The sequence below is a fragment of the Coregonus clupeaformis genome, unplaced genomic scaffold (assembly GCF_020615455.1).
Source record: "Coregonus clupeaformis isolate EN_2021a unplaced genomic scaffold, ASM2061545v1 scaf0841, whole genome shotgun sequence".
NCBI lineage: Eukaryota > Metazoa > Chordata > Actinopteri > Salmoniformes > Salmonidae > Coregonus > Coregonus clupeaformis.
This window is the reverse complement of record NW_025534296.1, coordinates 143,480-152,981: the sequence shown is the minus strand read 5'-3', so window position 1 is coordinate 152,981 and position 9,502 is coordinate 143,480.

Sequence of the window (9,502 nt, the reverse complement as noted above, 5' to 3'; positions counted from 1 at the left end):
CCATGACCAGTCTTTCAAAGCACTTCATGGCTACAGACGTCAGTGCTACGGGTCGGTAGTCATTTAGGCAGGTTATCTTAGAGTCCTTGGGCACGGGGACTATGGTGGTCTGCTTGAAACATGTTGGTATTACAGACTCAGTCAGGGACATGTTGAAAATGTCAGTGAAGACACTTGCCAGTTGGTCAGCACATGCTCGGAGTACACGTCCTGGTAATCCGTCTGGCCCTGCGGCCTTGTGAATGTTGACCTGCTTAAAAGTCTTACTCACATCGGCTACGGAGAGCGTGATCACATAGTCATCCGGAACAGCTGGTGCTCTCATGCATGCTTCAGTGTTGCTTGCCTCGGGCGAGCATAGAAGTGGTTTAGCTCGTCTGGTAGGCTTGTGTCACTGGGCAGCTCGCGGCTGTGCTTCCCTTTGTAGTCTGTAATAGTTTTCAAGCCCTGCCACATCCGACGAGCGTCAGAGCCAGTGTAGTATGATTCAATCTTAGACCTGTATTGACTCTTTGCCTGTTTGATGGTTCGTCGGAGGTCATAGCGGGATTTCTTATAGCGTCCGGGTTAGAGTCCCGTTCCTTGGAAAGCGGCAGCTCTACCCTTTAGCTCAGTGCGGATGTTTCCTGTAATCCATGGCTTCTGGTTGGGGTATGTACGTACGGTCACTGTGGGGACGACATCATCGATGCACTTATTGATGAAGCCAGTGACTGATGTGGTGTACTCCTCAATGCTGTCTGAAGAATCCCGGAACATGTTCCAGTCTGTGCTAGCAAAAAAGTCCTGTAGCTTAGCATCTGCGTCATCTGACCACTTTTTTATTAACCGAATCACTGGTGCTTCCTGCTTTAGTTTTGCTTATAAGCAGGAATCAGGAGGATAGAGTTATGGTCAGATTTGCCAAATGGAGGGCGAGGGAGAGCTTGTATGCGTCTCTGTGTGTGGAGTAAAGGTGGTCTAGAGTTTTTTTCCCTCTGGTTGCACATTTAACATGCTGGTAGAAATTAGGTAGAACGGATTTAAGTTTCCTGCATTAAAGTCCCCGGCCACTAGGAGCGCTGCATCTGGATGAGCGTTTTCCTGTTGATTAATGGCCTTGTACAACTCGGTTCAGTGCAATCTTAATGCCAGCATTGGTTTGTGGTGGTAAATAGACAGCTATGAAAATATAGATGAAAACTCTCTTGGTAAATAGTGTGGTCTACAGCTTATCATAAGATACTCTACCTCAGGCGAGCAAAACCTCGAGACTTCCTTAGTATTTGATTTTGTGCACCAGCTGTTGTTTACAAATATACACAGACCGCCACCCCTTGTCTTACCAGAGTCAACCGTTATGTCCTGCCGATGTAGCGTATAGCCTGCTAGCTGAATGTTGTCATTGTTGTCGTTCAGCCACGACTCTGTGAAACATAAGATATTACAGTTTTTAATGTCCCGTTGGTAGGATAACCGTAATCTTAAATCGTCCATTTTATTTTCAAAAAGATTGAACGTTGGCTAATAGGATTGATGGAAGAGGCAGTTTACTCGCCGCCGTCGGATCCTTACAAGGCACCCGGATCTGCGTCCGCGATATCTCCGTCTCTTCCTCACGCGAATGACGGGGATTTGGGCCTTGTCGGGTGTCTGTATGATATCCTTCGCGCCGCCTCGTTGAAGAAAAAATCGTCGTCAATACGAGGTGAGTAATCGCTGTCCTGATATCCAGAAGCTCTTTTTGGTTATAAGAGACGATGGCAGAAACATTATGTACAAAATAAATTACAAATAACGCGGAAAAACACACATAATAGTACAATTGGTTAGAGGGTTGGTTAGAGGGCTGTTCGGCAGCCATCTTCTCCGGCGCTGTTCCAGCTACATTATACTCCACATAGCTTTATAGGAAGCAGACTTTACAATGTCCAGCTACATTATACTCCACATAGCTTTATAGGAAGCAGACTTTACAATGTCCAGCTACATTATACTCCACATAGCTTTATAGGAAGCAGACTTTACAATGTCCAGCTACATTATACTCCACATAGCTTTATAGGAAGCAGACTTTACAATGTCCAGCTACATTACACACCACATAGCTTTTATAGGAAGCAGTTCCTAATCTACTGAAACTTTTTCATGGCCAAGTTGTTTTATTGAATAATTTTGACCCACCCTTGGTTTTTTAATTTATTCAACTATGAATTTGGCTCTATACTCCAGCATTTTAGATTTGATATTAAATGTTTTATATGAGGCGACAGTACAGAATGTCACCTTTTATTTGAGGCTATTTTCATTCATGTCTGTTTTACTGTTTAGAAATAAATATACTGTATTTATCTAGGCCCTCCATTTGTAGGTGTCATAAGTATTTGGACAAATTCACTTATAGTGTATTACACTTTGTCAAAAGTTTAGTATTTGGTCCCATATTCCTAGCAGGCTGACTACATCAAGCTTGGGACTCTTGTTGGATGCATTTGCAGTGTGTTTTCGGGTTGTGTTTCAGATGATGTTGTGCCAAATAGAATTGAATGGTAAATAATGTATTGTGTCATTTTGGAGCCACTTAAACATATTATGTTCTTATTTACAATACAAGTGACTCCAAAATGATTCAATACGTAATTTACCATTCAATTCTATTGGGATATTGTTTATAGATGAGGATATTGTTTTTATGCAGATTTTTGAATATTCGCATGAAAATCTGTTTCCATTTGACTGGCGTCAGATTTGAATATTGTAAAATCATAAAAACATGGTCATTTTACCAGCAGAGATGTTTCCATCAAATTGACGTGTTGAAGATAAATGGCTGTGCGTGATGACGTAAAGCACATACAAATATATATTTTAGAAAATACTAATATATTTTTGCAGTTAAATTCCCATGTACCGGTTAAAAACGTTCTGTTAAATGGGTTTCCATCACATTTTCAACTCTACTGATGGTTTTGTCAGATTTGGTTGTGCATTATATAGCCTAACGTGCCACTCTGGACAGGCTACCTACATGATGACATTATTATGGACTAAAAGATCCTCGATATTTATTGGAAAGGGAGCATCAAGCTCATCACCGTGCACTTTCACCACCCTGTGAAGTTCAGCATAACTTATTTCATCTGTAGCTTAATAAACTGCATGGTTTCCTGAGTTGTAGAGGGAGGACCACACCACATATCATCGTGTGACTCCAAGTTTACTTCAATATGATGGTTATTATATCAATATTTGTGCATAAAGCCGTTTCCCACCGCCATTTCTCGCTTAATTAATTCTACAGAGAGTATTTGCACCCACTGCATCCACATGTTTCTTTACAATTTATGATCATTTTACATGACTGAAAATGAAAGAAAACTTTTGATTTGACATATTCATCATTCACCACTGTGGCTTCTGAATAGGTCACTGTACATTTATGGAACCTTTAAAACGTTGTAATGTTTTACCACAACCTTATATTTGGTTACACGTCACTATGGCTTCCATCCCTATATACCTCAGTGCATCCATCCAGGACTAACGTCTCCAAACAGATCTAAAAGGCCTCCCCCACCACTCAGACTTTCAAAGAAATTAAAGTTATCTCTGATACTCTGCTGTGCAGTTTGTTGTATGGACATTGCAGAGGCCCTTTTAATATATCCACTCTGCTGTCTGGATCTACCAAAGGATCCAGTTACTATTCCCTGTGGACACAGCTGTATGCAACGTCATCTTCTTAGCTTGACTTCCATCCCCCAAAAACCTGTAGATCCAGAGTACACAGTCAAGAGGAAGCCCCTCCCTGTCCTCTGGTGTAGAGTTCCATGAAACAGAAAGTCATCTTTGACACCCTGTTGCTCAACCTTCAGGTGAAAGCACTAAAATGGCTGACAATCTAGAACTGTTCTGTTGCTCCGTCTGTCTGGATCCACTGAAGGATCCGGTGACTACTGCCTGTGGACACAGCTACTGTATGGGCTGTATTAAAGAAAGCTGGGATCAGGATGATCTGAAAGGGGTCTACACCTGTCCCCACTCTCTAAACAATACTGGGTTGTTTGGTTGACCCAAATGTTGGGTTGCAGGCGTTGGGTCACTTAGTTGGGTTGTTTTCTTTAAAAACTGCTGGGTTATGGATGCTGGGTGTTGGGTTATTGTTGCTTGGTTATTGAGATATGACCCAGCAGGTCAGATCAGAAGACTGTAGGCATAGTTTAGTAGGGGTGTGGCTTTCAGATAGTTATTTTTAACCACCCATGAGAGTAAATATAATTCCTGTTCATCTGGTCTGTTGCGTAGTTAGCACATGTTAAAGTTGAACATTGACATTTTTGTAGCTTCAATGATGCTTATAGAGTTTCCTAAAAGTCCACGTATGTCTCATTGTTGGGCTATGATACAGTGGTATACCTTATTATAATATGGAATAAATACTCTACATATTATAGAAGAATTTAATAAGGAAACATTGAGTTTACAGTATGTACGTCTAAAATAACCTACAGTAAGGATGACATTAAAACAGACCCAGTTGCTAGGGCAACCAAGCATGACATTAAAACAGACCCAGTTGCTAGGTCAACCAAGCATGACATTAAACCAGACCCAGTTGCTAGGTCAACCAAGCATGACATTAAAACAGACCCAGTTGCTAGGTCAACCGAGCATGACATTAAAACAGACCCAGTTGCTAGGTCAACCAAGCATGAGAGTAAAAATACCCAACTGATGGTTAAATTAACCCGTGTTCTGTTAATACTAACAACCCAACATATTGGGTTATTCACGCAACCAAACTGTCTGGGTCAAAATAACCCAACATGTTCTTTCCACTACTTAACCTGGCGCTGGGGTACTAAATAAAACCAGATTGAGTGTAGTGCAGACATACCTTCACCCCAAGACCTATTCTGAACAGGAGTGCCGTGCTCGCCTAAGTGGTGGAGAAACTGAAGAAGACAGGACTCCAGGCTGCTCCCCCTCCTGCTCTGTGCTATGCTGGACCTGGAGATGTGGCGTGTGATGTCTGCACTGGGACCAGAAAGCAGAAAGCCCTCATGTCCTGTCTGGTGTGTCTGGCCTCTTACTGTGAGACTCACCTCCAACCTCACTATGAATCTCCTGCTTTCAAGAAGCACAAGCTGGTCAAAGCCACCGCACAACTACAGGAGAAGATCTGCTCTCATCATGACAAACTGCTGGAGGTTTTCTGTCGTACTCGATCAGCAGTGTATCTGTTATCTGTGTACAATGGATGAACATAAAGGCCATGATACAGTGTCAGCTGCAGCAGAGAGGACTTAGAAACAGGTAAGACCAGAACTACTTGTTGGTGACTGTCTGATAAACAAAGAATTAAAGATACAGTAGGAGCTAAGGCTGTTTGAATATGAGATCATTCAAATGAAATCAATCCTCAGCAGAACAAATATGAACACAAACCTTGAGTATATTGGGTTTGCTCCAAATGTATCACCATTTTCTAAAGTCAAACAACATTATCATTCTGAATGACCTTTTATGAGTCCAAAGTTCAGTCTCAACCCCTTGATACATGCACGCCTATCATAAACACTATAATAATTCACATAACAATATAATAATATAATTTCACACTGACACTTCCTCAACATATTAATCCCTATCTTCTATGGGCCCTATGTCCCATTACTATACTATTGATCTACTGGACAAATAAAGCTTGATAGCTCATTGAAGAGTGATTCTCTCTAGAGGCAGCTGGGGATGAGTCAGCAGAAGGTCCAGGAGAGATTCCAGGAGAGAGAGAAGGGACCTGAAGGAGCTCCAACAGGCTGTGGGGAGTCTCTCAAAGGTGAGTATTGTTGACCAGAAGAGACACACCATTTCACTTCTCTCTTGCAGTCAGAGAGAGAGAGATGCCCTATCAATCCCATTGGCCCCACTGTTGGGAACAGGCTGCTTAAAGTCAATGGGGCTACCACTCATCACATAACCATGAGTAACCATGAGTGACTCATGTCCGCTATCTCCCCATTAACAGAGCTCTCTCTCTCTCACTCTCTCTCAATTCAATTAAATCGGCTTTATTGACATCAGAGAAACATGTTACATTACCAAAGCAGGTTAAACAAATAATATCAATGATCAGAAATTAACAGTAAAACATTACACTCAAAACGTTTCAAAGTAATAGAGACACTCCAAATGTTATAATTCCAAGTGCAAACAGAGTGAGTCAGACCGAGTTCAGGAGGTGAAATGGAAATGAATGAGGGAGAGTTAAGTGAGGTAGAAGGTGTTAGTGATGAGCTCAGAACCAGAGCCTGGCATCAATGGACATGATAAAGAAGAATCTGGTGCAGTAGGAGTTACATTGTAGGAGAAAGTGGATCCATTCCTTTGGCAGATTCATTTGTGGTTTCAGGGTGGGTGGGAAAAAGAGTTGGGTGCAGTTGAATCAGTGAAGGTAACCTGTAGTGGACTTGTGATATTTGTTGGTGTTTCTTCTGACCAGAGGGAGTGGGTGCTCCGTGTCACGCAACTTGGGTCAAGATCTGTTTCTTGCTTTGCTCTTTGGAACAGGACACCATTGAAAGGAGTGATTTCTGGGGTAGCGTTAAGTGTGAAGTGGAGCAATTAAGGTTGAAGACTGCTGGTGTTTGTGATTCCCGCCGCTTTTACGTTAGTAAATACCATTATAGTACTAAATAGCATTTATCTGCTATTTTTTAAATATATATAAATATATAAACTTTTGCTTTATATTAGTCATTTTATTACAGGTATTATTGCAAGGCAGAACACTTGATAAACAACACATTTGTTTCATTTTTAAATGTTTTGAACTGGGTGTGACCTAGTAACCTCTATGTGAAAGTCCAGCAATTGGCATGTCATAGGTGGGGCAGGTTTGAGACTGATCTCCAGAATTAATAAGAAATATTTCTCAGCTACCTCACCAATGTCTTTACGTGAATGACTAACTTTTAATTGCTAAATATTTCCAATAGATTGCAGCATAAGACCATGAAGCATCAGTTCTATAGGCTACAAGCAGCAAATATGATTGACCATAAAATAGCAGGCAACCAAACACTATGTCCCATGATTTTCCTAAAATTGTCACTCATTACTTACAGTTAGCTATATATCTCGTATTAGGGCCTGTGTTGCTTTTGGGAGAGCAACAAAATATTAAACTATAGCAGGTATTGAACACCGGCCAAATAACCACTAGTCAGATGCGCTAACCTCAACCCTAGTAAACATGCATGATAAAAACCTTCTTAATATTTCATATTTGGAGTAAACAGCCTCGGAATAGAAAGCTGACGTAGTTGCATCTTCCAGCCCGCCAATAAATTACATCATGCAACCCTCGCGGTTAGAAAATTAACCTCATCATGCAACTCACTTGCGTAGGAGTTTTCCTGTGAGGGGAGTGGTTGTCTATCCAGGGAGAGAACTAAACTAAGCTTCTGAAAATGTCATTCGTGGTCTTATGCTGCCATCTATTGGAATTATTAAGCCCAATTGCAGTAGTACTGAATAAAAGTGTATATACTTACTAAAGTAGTAATTACTCTGGAATTGCGAAATATAAGATGTTCTAGTTCATTTTATCACTTACAACCATAAAATAACAATTTATAGCATAACAAAGAATGAAACTGACATTAACCAAAAACACCATACGTTTAGTTAATTATATATTCAAAAAAAAAATATATATATATATATATATATATATATATATATATATAGATGGTTGTCATTATCACCCCCTTAACATAAACACAGACACTGGATACAGACACTGAAAATGAGCTTTCTATATAAAACTGGTAGCTCTCAAAAAGAGCCTTTGCTTTGCTGAGCAGTTAGTTTTCAGGAGTGTGCTGCCTGCCTGCCTTCAGAGGAGTCTGTCTGGGAATAATGAAAAGTTAATAAGTTATTGCCACGCTTTCACAGAGGCCTAGTTTACATTTACATGTGAGTCATTTAGCTGATGCTCGTATCCAGAGAGACTAGGGTTAAGTCCCTAAATATGTCGATGTACGATGGTACATCCATAGATTTTTCACCTAGTCGGCTCGGGGATTCGAACCAGCCACCTTTCGGTTACTGCCCAACGCTCTTAACCGCTAGATTACAAATCACAAAATGTTAAACACAAAAAGGCAAATGGTCGTAGATAAATGGTAAGCTGGTTAAATAAAAGACTGATCTTAGAACTTTCAGACTGCCATTGTTTTGGGGAAATAGGGACATGTCTGTTTATTTCACCAATTATGTCAAATATATGTATTTATTTTAATGGTGTTAAGTTCTACACCATTTGAATCAAATATATATATAGGTATGTCTCTTTATTTCACAAAATATCTCACAATGGTATATTTCAAGTCAGACTCCATTTTAATCAGGATAATCTCCTCTTTCTAATGACATCAGGTTGGGCAGTGTACTCTGCTGTCATCGATCGCTAGACCAGAAATAGTCAGAAGTTTAATTTTTTTCCCTACTTCCTGGTAATGCAGACATAAGCACACTTGGCACCATCGAGGTGTGGATGTTTACTTTCTACACCAGTTGTTATTTATTACTTATTTTTTTTTCTGTTTCGTCCCTAAGAACAGATTGTAGTGGTGAAATAAAAGTAGACATTTTTTTGGTGCCATTTAGGAAAATTGAATTCTAAGGATCATTCCAGTCAGAAGAGGCTCAGTGATGGTTCGCTTCGAATTCATTTGCTGGCTTCGTGAGCAGAGGCAGGTTGCTGAAGACTCCGTCGACAAAGGTTTGGTGGGCTCATCCAGGAAATATTGGCTGTCATTGGGGAAGAGGCACTGATCAGGGGGAAGTGCAGGGGGGCAGAGACTGGGGAGGAGGAGACGGTACCGTACAATGGAGGAGGAGGAAGGAAGAGGGGGAGGTGAGTGCGGGAGCGGAGGACAAGGCGTCTCGTTTTCAGACGGCTCATTGGATCCAGAGCTGACAGCCAGTCAGGCTGAGGGCCCAGTATATACGGTGAGAGAACTTTCTAGGTTCCTGATGGAGACTAAAGGGGAAAAATAAGGTTCTGCTGGAGTCTTATTTGATTGATCCTGGAAGGTTTGTAAGGTCAGTACAACACCTGATGAAGAATGAGGGTTTAGTGTCCTCTCACCCAGGAAGCGGTATAGGCTGAGAAAATGGGTCATGGGTTCTTAAGGGCATGTCTTCAGAATCTGCTTAAATTGATGTTTTTTTTCTGGCATGGCAGCTTATGGGCTTCTCTACTGGTTTCTGATTGTGGTGATTTCCCTCCCATCTCTTATGGAGATTTCACGGTTAGACTTCCTTAACATGAACGGCAGAGACTGGGGGAATATGTCAAACCAAAACATTTAAAAGTGATTATTTTAGCAAGAGACACAGCAGTGATGTGATTAATGAAGTGTAGTTGGGGGGTCTGGTGGAAGGGGGCGCAGGTGCTGAGCCATGGCACAAATCTTAGTGCAGGGGTAGCAAAAGAGGTGTGTAAGGGGTAGGT